This window comes from Solanum pennellii, chromosome 6, assembly GCF_001406875.1.
Source record: "Solanum pennellii chromosome 6, SPENNV200".
Lineage (NCBI taxonomy): Eukaryota > Viridiplantae > Streptophyta > Magnoliopsida > Solanales > Solanaceae > Solanum > Solanum pennellii.
The window spans coordinates 35,564,246-35,579,755 of record NC_028642.1 but is presented as its reverse complement, the minus strand read 5'-3'; positions in this window follow the sequence as shown (position 1 = coordinate 35,579,755).

The window sequence follows — 15,510 nt, the reverse complement described above, 5'->3', positions numbered from 1 at the left end:
CAGAACCTTGCAGCTATGTTTAGATCCTTTTTCTCAATCGGTGCTCTAATCTCAAGCCATTTGGGTGTACTATGGTATATCAATGGATCTAACCAGTTCTTCGTGTTGCCCAACGTCTTTGTCCTGATCATATGCTGGTAGTCATCATAAATACGTGAGTAAATTCCCAAAACTGTGTTAATAGCATCACTATCATCTTTCACCTTCCGTCCTCTGATAACCACATAGTCAACAAACTTGAATTCGGTTGCTGACTTCTTGCCTTGTGGTATCAAGAAACCATAAGCATTGTATAATTCTCTGACCCATCTTGAAATGTAGTGTCACGGGGCTTTGTGAAGATCTAGAATTTATGTGACCTGAGGAACCTCATAATCTCTAGATATTTATCAATGACCCCATCAGTAGACATACACTTCTCCTCCATAATTGTCCTCAGTCTCTCATTCTTCAGTCTATTCATAGACTTGGGAGGAGGACCCTGTACTTGTGATGATAGGACCACAACCTGTGCTGGAGATAAAAGAGGAGTAGTGGTGGCCTAAGGAGTCGTGATCCTAGATGGATCGTTCATCCTTTTGGATCACAACTCTACCCTCTATGCTGCTAACAATTCATTATCCTCAGGCTCTGAAGCTGCAACGTGATACTCGTGGTGCTCACCCTCACTCTCAGAAGTAGTGAGGGGAGCGGTTTAGATACCGTCACTGTCGGAGCTAGCCTTTGGGGATGGAGGTGCCTTTCCATTCCCACCCATTGTGGAAATTTGGTGACCTTAGCCCTAGATGTAGTTACATCCTCATTGATATTTATCCCTTTGTCCCTCTTGCAAGGTGACATGTCTCTACCAACAACTTTTGTCTATCCATGTTTAAAAAAACATTAAATAGAGTTAAAAACAATTCAATCAAATGCAAATAAAAATAGTTGCAAATAGACTCACTAAACCAATCGGTGAGTCGTCAAATATCTATGGTGAGCTTGATCAGGCTTGCCGAAATTATTGGCTCAAAAACCTTAGAAAGTTTTGGCATATTGCTGATGTAAAATTCCTGTTAGAGAATCACCGACAACGTTCGGCAAGCAGGAACTAGTCTGCCAAAAGTTTCAATGCTAAATAGGATAGGGTCGTAGACAAAGGGTGATCAAGAAGGACTTTCAGGCTTCTTGCCAAAAGTTACAACCCAAACTTCATATTTATCATGAAACTAAAGGCGATATGGGAACTTTCAGAAACTGCCGAGTGGTTCAGCGATGTTGACCTAGTTCGCCCAACGACCCAGCGTGCCTACTTTCAACCCAAATCCTCAAATTCAACCCCGCAACCCCCGAAAGCAAAATCAAAACATGCACTCATAAAATTAAACTAAGACCCGTTACACCCATTCCCCCAGGATGCTCAGACTTCTCCCAGTTTGGGCGAATTTGGCCATTTGATGACTTTTTCCCTCAAGAATGATGTCAAGCGATCCATCATTGGGAAAAATACATCATTGGCACAAATGTGGGCTACTTAGAATTCACTTGACTAGACCCAACAACATGAAAGTACAACCCCATAATTTTAAACTAACTTTAAGGCACAAAATCTTAGGAATTCGATAATAAAGGCAATATGGGAAAAATATTAGAATGAACACCGGAATTCTAGCATACAAACTGTATAAAAAAGGCCAACACACGTCACTAAGAAATAAATAAATTGTAAAAGTGTACAAATTGCGAAACCCGAATTTGGGATTTGGATAACCAACTATTGATGCTTTGAAAACTTTGAAAGGCTAAGCAGCAGAATAATCCACTATGAACATAAATCTGTTGATAAAATGCGGGAAAATGCAAAAATTTACAATATTAAAGTGTGGTATGAGTTTGGGAAGATCAAAAGTGAGGGAAAATGAAAGAGTCTGAAAGTTTAAACATTTGTCCTTTGAAAATCCATACAGTTCTTTCCCACTTGGCGACATTGGTTTTGCTCATAGATCGACTCAGTGACACGCCGAGTGGGCACTTACCTCGTTGAGTTTTACAGGACTTACAGTAGATGTAGGGTTCCAAAAGACGAACTAGTTCGTGATCGCCGACTTGGTGCATGATTCCCCAATTTGATCATGGGCTCGCCATGTTTTATAGACTCAAACTTCAAAATTCTCTTGAGTCCAACATGTGTCCAACTCGGGCTCGCCGATCTGTTTGGTGATGCACCTACTGGAATTTCAGCTTGCTAACCAATATTTTTCAAATATATTTCACACTTTGTCTTGCACAACCAACACAATATTATTTCAAAGTAAAAAACAAATCAATAAAACCTTGGATCATCTCCCAAGAAGTGCCTTAGTTAATGTCGTGTCACAACGCAAGCCTCCACTTAGATTTCATAAGAGGGGTTTGCCTCATTTTCATAAAGTAACCCCCTTGGCTCTGGGCAGAGACAAGACAACTATTGATCCATTTTGGACTCTAGCATATGTATGAATATGGAACGTGAGGTTGTCATCTGATGTAGCATCAAGACATTCTCACTTATCTGCAACACTCTATCGTACTCTTCGATTTTGTGTACAATGAGTAACATGACCTCTTCAATTTACCCACCCTATTGCTTATTCATCTTTCAAAGCTCGTGAGGAGGGATTTACTTGTACTTCTTTTTTGACACTACCTCCAATTCCATGACTGTCACAAGCCAGATTCTAGAATCTGGATCGCAACCAGCGTCGTTGACCTCTCAGAGGTCGAAGACAAGCCTCATCTTACATTCATCACATTCATATGATTATTTTTTGCGGAAAATTTAAAACTTTTAAGCATATGAGGTATACATAGACTTCATATAGTTATTTCACGAGTTCATCATATACTAAGCTCAACATAAATATAACAACCATCTATCATAAGAATCAATTTGAAATAGAAAAAGAATATATCATAAATACATTTGCCAAACACGACCTTATTACAAAATCCTTGAAATGAAAGTATGAAAGAAACTCACTAGATTTTTCTAAAACTAAGGCTAGACTAAATCTGTAGAATCCTCGAAATCATGAGGACCCACAAAATGGTTTGGAGAAACGCTGAAGTCCAAACCGCTGCAAGTGTCGTCAACCTGTCCTCTAACCTGCACCTATAAAAATAGTAGGGGGTTACTACACCACTTGTACTAAGTATGGGTGTATCCTCACATACACATAAAGCTATGCATGATCAATGAAAGCTCTTTCTAAGCAACATGCCATTTCTAGAAAGTTTAGTCATTAGACTTTCCTAATTCATTAGTTGTGAATTGTGGTATGAATATGATGTACTTTAACGCATTCAAAGCACACAACTCTTTTTATATATGATTACAAGAGATTGGTATCATCAACATAATTTTATAATCACTCGGGCGAAGATTGAAATTTTTGATTCTCCAAACCCGAGAGATCCTCTTTGTACACTTACATTATTTTTCAATCTTGTTCTTCTTCTTGTTGTGTATTTCAATAACTCATTTGGTCATATGTTCTACTTACAAGTGCAATGATTCATTGTAGTCCCATACCTACAATGAATCAAGTAAGTAATTCAACAGATTAAGGAAATGACTTAACTACAATCTGGGGCATGAATATATTTATAAGTCAATACCTATTGACTATACTAATTCTTTAGTTGATCGCATAATGTGCATAGATCTGGGGACATATCATTAAATCTTATGATATTGCTTACATTGGGCAAGAATTCTTTATAAACCAATCTTTAGTGACTATTCCTATTATTGTATTATTGGCCTAATATAAGAAGTCATTATGAGTCAATCTTATTTGGCTAATATCTTTTGTCAATTATATAAACTCATTCTAAGCCAATTTATTTGGCTTTATTAGTTATGTACTTTACTTCTTGTAAACTTTATTGGACACGATTTGACTATCCTTACAACAAGTTATTCATTACATCAAGTATTCATTATATTTCATAAGCCATTCTCTATTGATTATGCCATTGATTTCATTACTTTCATATTTTATATATTAAATATTTCATATACACAAGACCATGGAATTGTTGATATAGCATTAAGACATCTCAAGTAAGTGCCCAACATATGGGACCTCAACCGAGGGCCTTCTTTAGAAATCACAGAGTATGCTTCATGTGTTCATTCAAACTTCACATTAGTCATTTCATTCATTCGTAGGTTGATGTAAGCACAAGCTATACCTAGGATGAATTTGAAGACTCTCATCGGGATCATGAAGTGCAATTACCAAGAATGACCTAATGTCATTACTTGAATCTGATTTCACCTCCTGATTGTCTTGCACAAACACCTTCGGTATCGTTAATTTTATTATCTTTATACTTTGAGGAAATCCAACCTTAACCGACATAGATCATGTGAGCATCATGAAATCCAATGTCTATCCCACACCAAAAAGAGGCGGAGTCACCAACCAAAATGACCCAAAACATGCTAGCGTACATGGGAATTGAACCCTGCAAGATACCTATATTGACAGTATAGGTAGAAAACTAGGAGATATAAGGATAACCATACCCGACATGTAAGACAGCCTCATTTCATGAGAGTTACATGAACCTTTGCCCTTCCTGAAAGAAAGCATCACCACTCATAGCTAGCCTATCTGTGCTCAGTATAAAGTTCCATTTCATTCAACTCATACGTCGTGGAAGTTGGCTTCTAGTATGAGGACATCATAGCTTAAATAGATGATTTTTCATCACATCATTAGTATTTAGTATACATCAGTCTTTATACTTTCATTAGCTTTACACTCTCATAGGTGAGTACGTTTTGGTAACATTTACTTAGGCTCATTTGAGATTGCTCTCATATTTCACATAAGCCTATTATCATATTGTCACCACATTCATTAGCATAAGCACATTTGCTTTTCATAATTACTCATCCCTTTTACGTGAATGTTCATTTCATCGTATGCCAATGCGCTTGGCCATTTAGTGTGTTTCACACTCTTACTTAACCCTTCTAGGGTTTCATAAGACACCTTAGTTACTCATCCCTTTTTATGTGAATGTTCGTTTCATCATCTTTTAGTGTTGACTCAAGCATTATGGAGGCTTGATTCTAGATTGAGACTTACTTACTCTATTGATGACTGGTTATCTTTACTTTACATTGATGAAATGTGAATTGTTCTTTCATATCATCCTTAATTTACATTGATGAATGTGAATTGTCCTTACATATCATCCTTAGGTGTTAATAAGACTAGTTTCAAACATTCTAACACCATCATTCGCTAGTAATCTTTTAACAAATTAACTTTGGTGCAAGTAAAACTTGTCTCACTTCCTTTAACACCCCATTCTGGTCATTTTCATAATTAAGGCACCTTTAATTATGTTATAACTCACATTACTTACTTACTTTAGTGTAGTAGCTTCATATCACCGTTTATGGACGATGAGCACTTCATTCAATGAGTTTAATGTGTTCATAGATCATTCTTGTGGTACATGTTAGGAGTTGACCCAATGAATGTCATTCCCTTGGTTATGGATTCATTAATATTACTTTAAAATTTCTTAATATTTATTTTATACTCTTACTACACAAGAATTGGCACATGATTAGTATTGGCTCAAGATTTGGGATGTTAGACTAGCAAATTTATTCTTTTTGGCATAAGCCAATTTTTACGTATAATCATATTTAAATTGCCATATGTATGAACACTTAGACAATATTTTAATCATTCACATAAGTTCCTAGCGATTAGCATACATACATTTTGACCAAATAGAGTTGGCCAACTTTATTGGAACCAGATAGCCAATTTATTCAAGATATGATTTCATAGATGTCTTTGAGCCAATCCTTAGTTTATGGATTTTAGTGTAACGTTTTAATAACATATTGGACGGCATTATATTAACATTTTATGATTTTAACATCTTGATAACATCACAACAACAACAAGTCAACATTCAGCCAAATACACATATTCACTTAACACATCACGGACTTAACTTAGCATATTATTGATCCTTAATTATCATGATAAAATTAACTTTACGCAATTACAAGTTCCCTAAGTTCATTCGATACTCATCATTCAAGAAAAATACATGTTAAGAACAGCCATCACCACATACCAAAAACATTATATCTAACCTATTCAACATTGAAATCGAAAAGGATACTAGGGAAGGGAAGTTCGACGAGAACGATGGGAACAACCCTAGTTTTCAAAATCTTGTGAATCGTTCAAAGGAAAATAATATTGGAGAAATACTTTCAGGAGATAAATCTATTTCTTTTGTAGAATTTAATCTATGAATATCACCTTGAACGAAACCTTGAATTCGCCTAAGAACACTTCATCGTTCTATATTTTTCTTGCGGTTTGTCGCCTACTGCCTTGGCGTCGTGAGCAACGTTTTTATCGTGATTTTTAGGTTTAGGAAATGATAATTAATTAGAAAACTTAGGTTTAATAAGTTAATTAAATAAATTAATTAACTAATTACTAAAAAGCCCTCCTCGATTGACTAGAACTAGGAAAACACAATGCTTGGTCAAATCTGAAAATTTTCCTTAGAATTTCATTTTGACCCTTTAAATTAATTAATTAAATTGATAGTTTAATTAATTAAGGTACCTAGGGAACTATTTAAGTGACCCTAAATCACTAGAACAAAAATTAACCCTTTTGGACCATCCTAGGTTAAGTACTAGGATAGTTCTTGAGTTGTACTAGGTTAGTGTAAGAATTTCTGTTTGACCCCTTTAATTTAATTAATTAAATGGATAATTTAATTAATTAAATGGATAATTTAATTAATTAAGTGACCTAGGGTAATTAATAAGGTACCTTTAAGTCGTTATAACCATAACTAAACATTTGAACCATCCTAGGTTGTCTTTTTCTTGTTTTAACCGAAATCTGGATATTGCTTTGTGATTTCGGTTGTGCCCCTTTTGAATTAAAAAATTAAGTTTCTAAATTAATTAATTAAGTATAATAGGGTAATTACTAAATTACCCTTAATTCATTAGGATCATAACTAACTCTTTGGACCATCCTAGGTTAGGTACTAGGTTGTCTCTTTAACTAGTACTAGGTTAGTGTCAACCCGATTTTGGTTCTAGGTTGTCGGATGCACTAATGGATCCAATTCGGTTAGTACAAAGTTATTTAGTTATTTAGGGCAGTATTTTAGAGTCTAGAATTGTTAGGTAGGTTAGGCCCCACATGGAGTGGTCCCTTGTGCACAATTTCCCCTCTAACCACCCTAACCGAATTTGGTTAGGATGGTCCCCTCCTTTGGCAGCTTCTTCAAATGTCTTGCACATGTGCTTGCACATGGGTTGTTTGAACTTTACTAACAAACTTTATTTATTGTTCATTTGGGAATGTTTACTTATTGTCCCAAGGATCCTCACTATGTCATTGGGCACTGTTTAATCTACATGATCCTTTTAAATGGTCATGTGTTATGGTACTAGGCTTGACACTTGGATGCCTAGTACCTAATTTGTGAGTCAAGGAATAAAATATTAATTTATATTAGGGTATTCATTGCAGGTACATTTATTTAACAAGCTCATTAATACCTTGAAAAATTGGCTAACACCCTTTAAGCAAATATTTTCTAATATGCCCAATATTTTTCTTATTTGGGTATTTTATAGAAATTTGCTAATACCCCTTAGCCATTTTTCTATACTATGCCCAATATTTCTCAATATTGGACATTGGAATGCCTATGTATCCCCAATATGCATTCTTACAGACTTACTGGGCTCTTCATTAGACATGTAATATTTTCGGAATGTTACAATGACTTTCTTGGCCAAGACATCCAGATGAGTCAATGTGGCCAATTCTTGGTCTTTTTCTTTCTCCTTGTTGGTTTTGTCCATTTTATCAAGGAGTTGCACTAATTTAGAATAAGGTAGCTGAATAAGACCATCTAGAAAGATTTAGTCAACCAATATTCTATTTTCGGGGCTAAGACCTCGGTAGAAACCTATCATAAGAATCCTTTCCAGAATTCCATGAGTTGGTCACTGTAAAGACACGCAAGTACACCCTAGAAGTTAGAGCCTCCTTGTGTCTCTACACGACAAATGAGACTTCGAAAAGTCTCATGAAAGCCACTCGTATCATTCATTGCATAATAAGTATTCTAATATGAGTAAGAATTTAAAACTTTCTTCACACACGAAGAACTCCTTCCATAATCATTTCACAAGCGGAAGACTTTCATTTAAAGCATTAAACCTTTAAAACATCTCATTGAACTATCTAAATTTTGGAGTATACAATAGTTGGGACTAAGCCCATACAAGACATAACATAAAGACTAAGACATAAAGGAACATGTGGATATTGTCCTCGAATTGATGAGTACCCACCAATACTTCATCTTCAACCCTTAGAAACCTATCCATCCTCCATGGAATATCAAGACTTCCGATTCCCTACACTTAAGTTAAAAAGGGAAAAGAAGGGGTTAGCACATTAGATGCACTAAGTATGGAAGTCATTCAAAAACCATGAAAAAGGTACACTTAGTAAATAGCATGGTTTTAATAAATTACGATTAAAACGTCATACTATAATCATAAGAATAACATTTAACATCTTAGGAACACATAAGAAGTCATTTAGCAATTATTCACATGTTTAGGGTTCACAGTTACAGTCAACTCTTTCATTGTTATAGTAAAGCCTATCAACTTCACATTGAGCACTTCCTAGCATACAATCCTCTGACTAAAAGCTATCCTAAGACTCACTTAATTAAGGCAAAGAGAGACCGACCATACACCCTCTCTAGTCACACCTAAATGATCCTTAAGACCACATATAATGAGATGCACACCAAGCACATAAGCACATGAGCATGAGATCCTCCTACCATACGTGATTCTAAGTCTCACTTGAGTGAGTTGTGAAGCGACCGCCATACAATCCCTTAAACACACACTTAAGAGATCCTACAAAATACCTAAGATAGAAGCATTCTTACTTAATACATCAACACATAGATAATATGACATTCTACTTCCAAAGGCTAACAAAAGACTTACTTATGTAAATCAAGAAGATAACATCCATGATTGACCTCTTCAAGATTACCTAAATAATCCTTAAGACTACCTAAGGTTTAGATCATGTCTACATAATCAAACATAGTCCCTAACTGGAGTTATTCTTAAGACTTATCTATATAAGATACTAAGTGACCATTCCTATGCCCGTTTCACACCTTAACTAGACAAACAATTAACTACTCTAGATAAATACTTATTCATTTAATATTCTTTCTTAACTTAAGTCATTACATTCATTAGTTCATTTAAGACTCATTCATCACATAAATACATTCAAGTAATGGTCTTGGACAAGACCTAGGGACTCTAATAACACCTTCAAAGCCTCTTGTGTAATGTCTAGATAGTGTCCCAAACAACCACCTAATCTTCATAGAACTTATCTAATGCTAGTGGGTATCCCATATGATGAGAATAGACAATAACCTACATAGACCATGATAGCTTGACATGGAATCCGGAGTTCTAACCTACTCCGATGAGGGTGTTCTACTTGCCAAGGGTAGAACTAGGACACTTCCCATGTAGGCACATGGTTAAGGAGTATGAAGGGCTTTTATGCACTCTAGTCTCATTCTAAAGTAAAGATACATTGTACTCTTGTCTCGTCTCAAGTAGAGCTACTTTCCATGACACACGCACTCAGTACTAGCCTTTGTTCTCATAGAGCAATTGAAATTAAAGGATCACATGAAGATTTTCCATATATAGTTCATAAACCAATCACATTCACTCTACCAAAAAGGTCCACTAGGGTTACCTTTCAATGGCAACTAAGATAGCTTATCACAACTTTCCTAAGGATGATATGATGCCGTTCCAGACAATCAACCCTAATTCCATCATCCTTTACATAAAGGATTCCATTACGGATCTTTGACTTCAAAGTTCATAATGTTACCACTAGGTTTGAGGTCCCACATACATGGCCTCCTTAGGATCATTTAAGGTCTCACATATCATTCATTCATACATGACAATGGTTCAGTAAGCTTACCTAGTCAAGATATCTCATATTCACATATCATTCATACATGTATCAAGTAAGGGACACAAGTTAAACAAAACAAGACACAACATTCTTTACTTTATTCCATATACAATATCATTCTTTGAAGCACTTAGGAATGGCCTTTATCATAATCATGTCATCCTATACATTACTATAACATCATAAATATAACCATCATAGACTCATATAGTGAAGTAGGATAAATCATGCATCCACTCTAAGAATACCCATATAAGCATATAGACATAGTTTAACATGATCACCTAAACTCAATAGAAGAACACATACTTTCACATGATCACATGTAGATAGATATTCTCATACTTCACATAAATCAACTAAACTAATCATCTTAATACTTCAAGTAGTGACAACAAGGCCATGATTATTATAATACATAAAGTAGCGTCGACAAGGCCACATCAATTCACAAAGCACCGCCACCATAAATGGACCATACCAATTATCATTGTAATACAAAATCTATACATAATATTAAGAGAGTTAGGGCACCATACCACTCTTTCAATCTCACTACTTCAATCTAAAGCTAAATCATCCAATTCAATACCATAAGGCCCTTACCCATGGCCATGAACATCAATTCAATACATAAAATATATTACTCAATGAATCTAACTTAATTCAATATAGATTTATCAATCTACGACCAATTAGACATCAATTGAATACAATTCTTACATTATTCCATAGCCAATATAAAACTACACTCTAATTCATAAGCATTAAGTCAATATCAATTCAATAAGCTTAATATACAATGGATTTAAGAATATTAAATACTCTATCGATCAAATTGAAACAATATATAAATCATACAATCATAATTTATACATAAATAATGATACCATAACAATCTACATATAAATTCATTAATATCAAAGCATAATCACATAAACCATATTTTAGTCAAATTGAGAGATATGAGAAGGTCAAGGGTTCATGGAGAATTTCATTTGAAAAAATTAATTATACATCAATAATATCATATCTTAATATTTGAAACATTTTATGTAACCTTTGCCCGATTCCATATTGATGCATAAGTTTTACGTGTATAGATACTTAACGAAAGCTGCCTATAGGAATCGAAATCGAGACCTTGGCATACTTACAAGATGCATAAGTCTTGTACCATATATTCTTGGGTAAGTATGAGTCACTTAGACGAATTATGAACGAAGCCTCATGGCTTGTATGTATGGTTTCATCAGTCAAACGTACGTTTAAAAATAAATGAACCTAAGATGTGTGTGATGAAAGCATGTGACCCCCGGAGGGCTAAGTAAGAATTTGAAACACACTAAAAAAGCTAAGTGAATTGGCATAGGACGAAATGTACATTCCCATAATAAGGTGAGTAATTATGTTATACTATGATGCTAATGGAAAAAAGTGACAATATGATGAGAGGCTAGTTCAAGTGAGAAGAGCTGTATCTACGCCTAAAATCAATGTGCCTCAATGTAAATTCCACGAGAGCATATTTATGTTATACGATGAACAAATAATGAAAGGTGAGTAAAAATGAAATGAAAAGTTGTTAAGAATAAAAAACAGGGTGGCATCAAAATAAGAAGCTAGTACAAGTGAGACAAGATGTACCTACGCCAATATAAGGTCACCAAAAGTAATCACCTTAGAGAGTGTTGAACATTAAGAGACAAGTCTCAATCACACTCTATATGTAAAGTGTAATGGAAATTCACACTTAATACGTAAAGAAGAGATGATAAATCATCTAATGAGCTATGACTACCTCATGCTAGAAGCAAGCTTCGATGATGTATGAGTTGAATGTAAATAGGAACTTTAATACGGAGCACCGATAGGCTAGCTATGAGTTGTGATGCATTCTTTCGTGAAGGGAGGATCACGTAATTCTAATGAGATGACACTATTCACAAAGGTTGGTATGGGTCTTCCTAAATCTCCTACTCTTTTAACTAAGCTTCAAACATAGGGAACTAGCCAATGGTTTTCAACTTAAGCGAGCTAGGGATATTTTGGCTTCACCTTGGCCAGTGACTCCACCTCTTTTCTGTGTGGGGAAGACACCGGATTTCATGATGCTCACATGATCTATGTCATTTAAATTTGAAGTTCCTCAAAGTATGAAAGATAATGAAATGAATGATACCAAAGGTGTTTGGATAGGATAATCAAAAGGTGAACTAGACTCTAGTAATGACACTAGGTTATTCTTGGTCATTGCACAGTGAACCCGATGAGAGTCTTAAAGAACATCCTAGGTATAAGTGGTGTTCACACCAGCCTACGAACGAATGATAGTGAAGTACGTATGAACGTCTGAAGCAGACTCTGTGTTTACTAAAGAAGGCTCCCTAGTTGAGGTTCCATATGTTGAGCCCTTATTTTGTAAAGTCCTAATGTTAAGTCCATGATTCAAAGGTCTCACGACATATGAACGAATGATATGTAATATATGTACGTCCTATTACAAATATGTTATGTGCTTTGTGAAATATAAAAAGATTGATGATGCATGTTACTCTTATAGCATGACTTTCCTAATCTGATTTGGCAAGTTTAACTGACTTGGATTTCCATATTTCATATCGGTAAAAGAGAGCTCTTCTTAATCATGCATGTCCTTGGTGTGTACTTGTATACACCCATACTTAGTACAAGTGTGTACTAATCCCATACAATGTACTATTATAAGTGCAGGTTAAGGAGGGTATTGAAGACATTCATTGCAGCTGTTCGGAGATCAAAGCTTTTCATCCGGACTTGGTAGGTCCCCATGCATTCAACGATGCCTGCCTTTATGTTTCTAGCTTAGTAATAGGTTTAGGCTAGTGGAACATGTTCCACTAGTCTTTTTTCCTATTTTGTTCAGACTTATGTAATGTTTCTATTTTGGCAATTGTTAATAATGCTATAAGACTATTTATTCAAGATTGAATGATTCTTTATTAGATGGTTGATTCACATGAGCAATGAACTTCTTTATACGCATATGCATGTTATAAATATGAAGTCTATGTACACTTCAAACAAAACAAAAAGTTTCAAATTTTCTGCTAAAAAGAACCTAACGAATGTAATGACGACGTAAGTAGGCTTGTCTGCGACCTCTGAGAGGTCAACGGCATCGGTTTTAGCTAGGATCTAGATCCCACTCATGAAAAAGTTGACACCGGAGCATTAGGTTAAATATCCAAGACATCAGGTTCATATCAACCACGTTAAGTAGTTTCTAAGTTATGGTAGTGAAGTGCACCACTATCATGAATTAGAGACTGCATAATGCTTAGGAAAATTCCCTTCTTCTGATCTTATCGTGCCTTCTCTAATTTTAGATTATTTGGTGTTATGAGTGTATCTAATATCAATTCTTATCTTTTTGAAAATGAACACAAGGAGAAACGCTGGTCGGGGAAGAGGAGGAGCAGCTGCTGGGGGCAACCAAGTTCCACCACAGGCCCCAGCTGCTGGAATAGATATTCCTATTAACCCAGCTAGATTGACAAATGTATAAGTGAGGACAGCCCTAGCACAAATGTCCCAAGCCATCACTTTACAAGCTTAGGTTATGATACCCAGGTGGAGCAACAAGGTGCTCCCAGAGAGAACCTATCTGCCCGCACTATGGCTAGCATGTTAAGGGACTTAACGAGGATGAATCCTCCCGTTGACACAGGATCTAAGACTGCAGAGGATCCCAGGTATTTGTGGATGAGATCCACAAGATACTGTGTGCAATGGATTTGACTGAGGTGGAGAAGGATGAGCGGGCATCCTACCAGCTAAAGGATGTAGCTCAATCCTGGTATAAGATGTGGCAGGATGATAGGGCCTTAAGAGGAGGTCCTATGACTTGGGATCTTTTCAAGATGACATTTCTAAAATCGGTTATTTCCTAGAGAAATGAAGGAGGTTAAGGTTGAGGAATTCATCAACCTTAAGCAGGGATGGATGTTAGTCAGGCATTACTCCCTGAAGTTTGTAAAACTTTCCAAATATGCCACTTATCTCGTGTCTAACAGCAGAGACGAGATGAGTAGATTCTTGACAGGGATTTCTGAGGATCTGGAGTAAGTGTAGGGAAGCTATGCAGCATGATAGCTGGACCTTTCCAGGCTTATGGTCCAGTCCAGCAAGTGGAGGAAAGAAGGAAGAGGAAGCACACTAGGGCAGGGAACAAGTCAAGGCAAGCTGAGGAGAATTTTTCAAGGAAGAGTAGTACTAAAATTAGGGATAATCCTAGGTTTAAGAAGGGACTCTCCCACCAAAAGGAGTCAAGTTCATCCAAGGGTCGCTATGATAGAGATTCCTATGCTAGAGTTAAGAGAAACAATGAAGTAGATACACTTTAGGAGAGGCCACCTTGTAGGAAGTGTGACAAACTGTATCGAGGAGAGTGTATGATGGGCTCGAATGCTTGTTACAGTTGTGGCAAACTGGATCACATGATGAAGGATTGTCCGAATAGGAGAGGTCAAGAAAAAGGAAAGGAGAGAGTTCAATCAAATGGTCCAAGTGAAGAGGCTCCAAGGAGGCAACGATTTTTCGCACTCAAGTCTAGGGGTGCTGGGAAAGATACTCCTGGTGATGTCTCGGGTGCGTAGCCTTGATTAGTCTTTCATGTGTTTGACTGTGTAAGGTTTTATGCACTAGTATGGAGTTAATATGTTTGAGTCATCATGTTGGTAGCTTATTTGTGTGACTCATATATTTACTTATGTTGTATGCTTTGATTATACTAGTTTAGGAAAGAGTTCCTTAGTCTATTAATGTGTAGTTGCTAGTAGGTTTCAAGGATGTGCACCATCATGTTAATATGTGAATCAGATATTCACCAATGAGGAGTATTGAATTGCCTATGTATGCATATGTTTTATAGATGACTTACTTGTTGCTAGTAAAGAGTAGTGTTATTCAGGGATGAATGTTCCTAAGGGGGGATAATGTAACAACCCGGAAATAACTATGCTATGTAATGCCTAAACGTACCTAGAATGCCTAGATTAGACCGGGTACACACAGCCTGATGCGCGTGGATCCAGAACTCTAAAACTACGCACCAGCCAAGCCAACTAACTTGGTGAGTTAGTTGAGCTAGGCAAGGTTGGGTCCATCCATGTAGGGCACCGAATATTAAGATTCACCCAGATGAGTCTTAACCAGTCTTGAAAGAGGTAATTTTAAGTTTGGAGGGTCTAGGGATAAATTGGTATTTTCCAGGCTAAGGGTAGTAGTGTAATTACCCTAATTAATTAATTAATTAATTAATGAAAATAGTGGAGAATTCGGGTAGGGTTTACCTGAATTGACCCATTTTCACGAATTGAGCTCCACCCGGGTTCGATCCTTGGTGGAAGTAATGTTTAATTTAATTAATTAATAT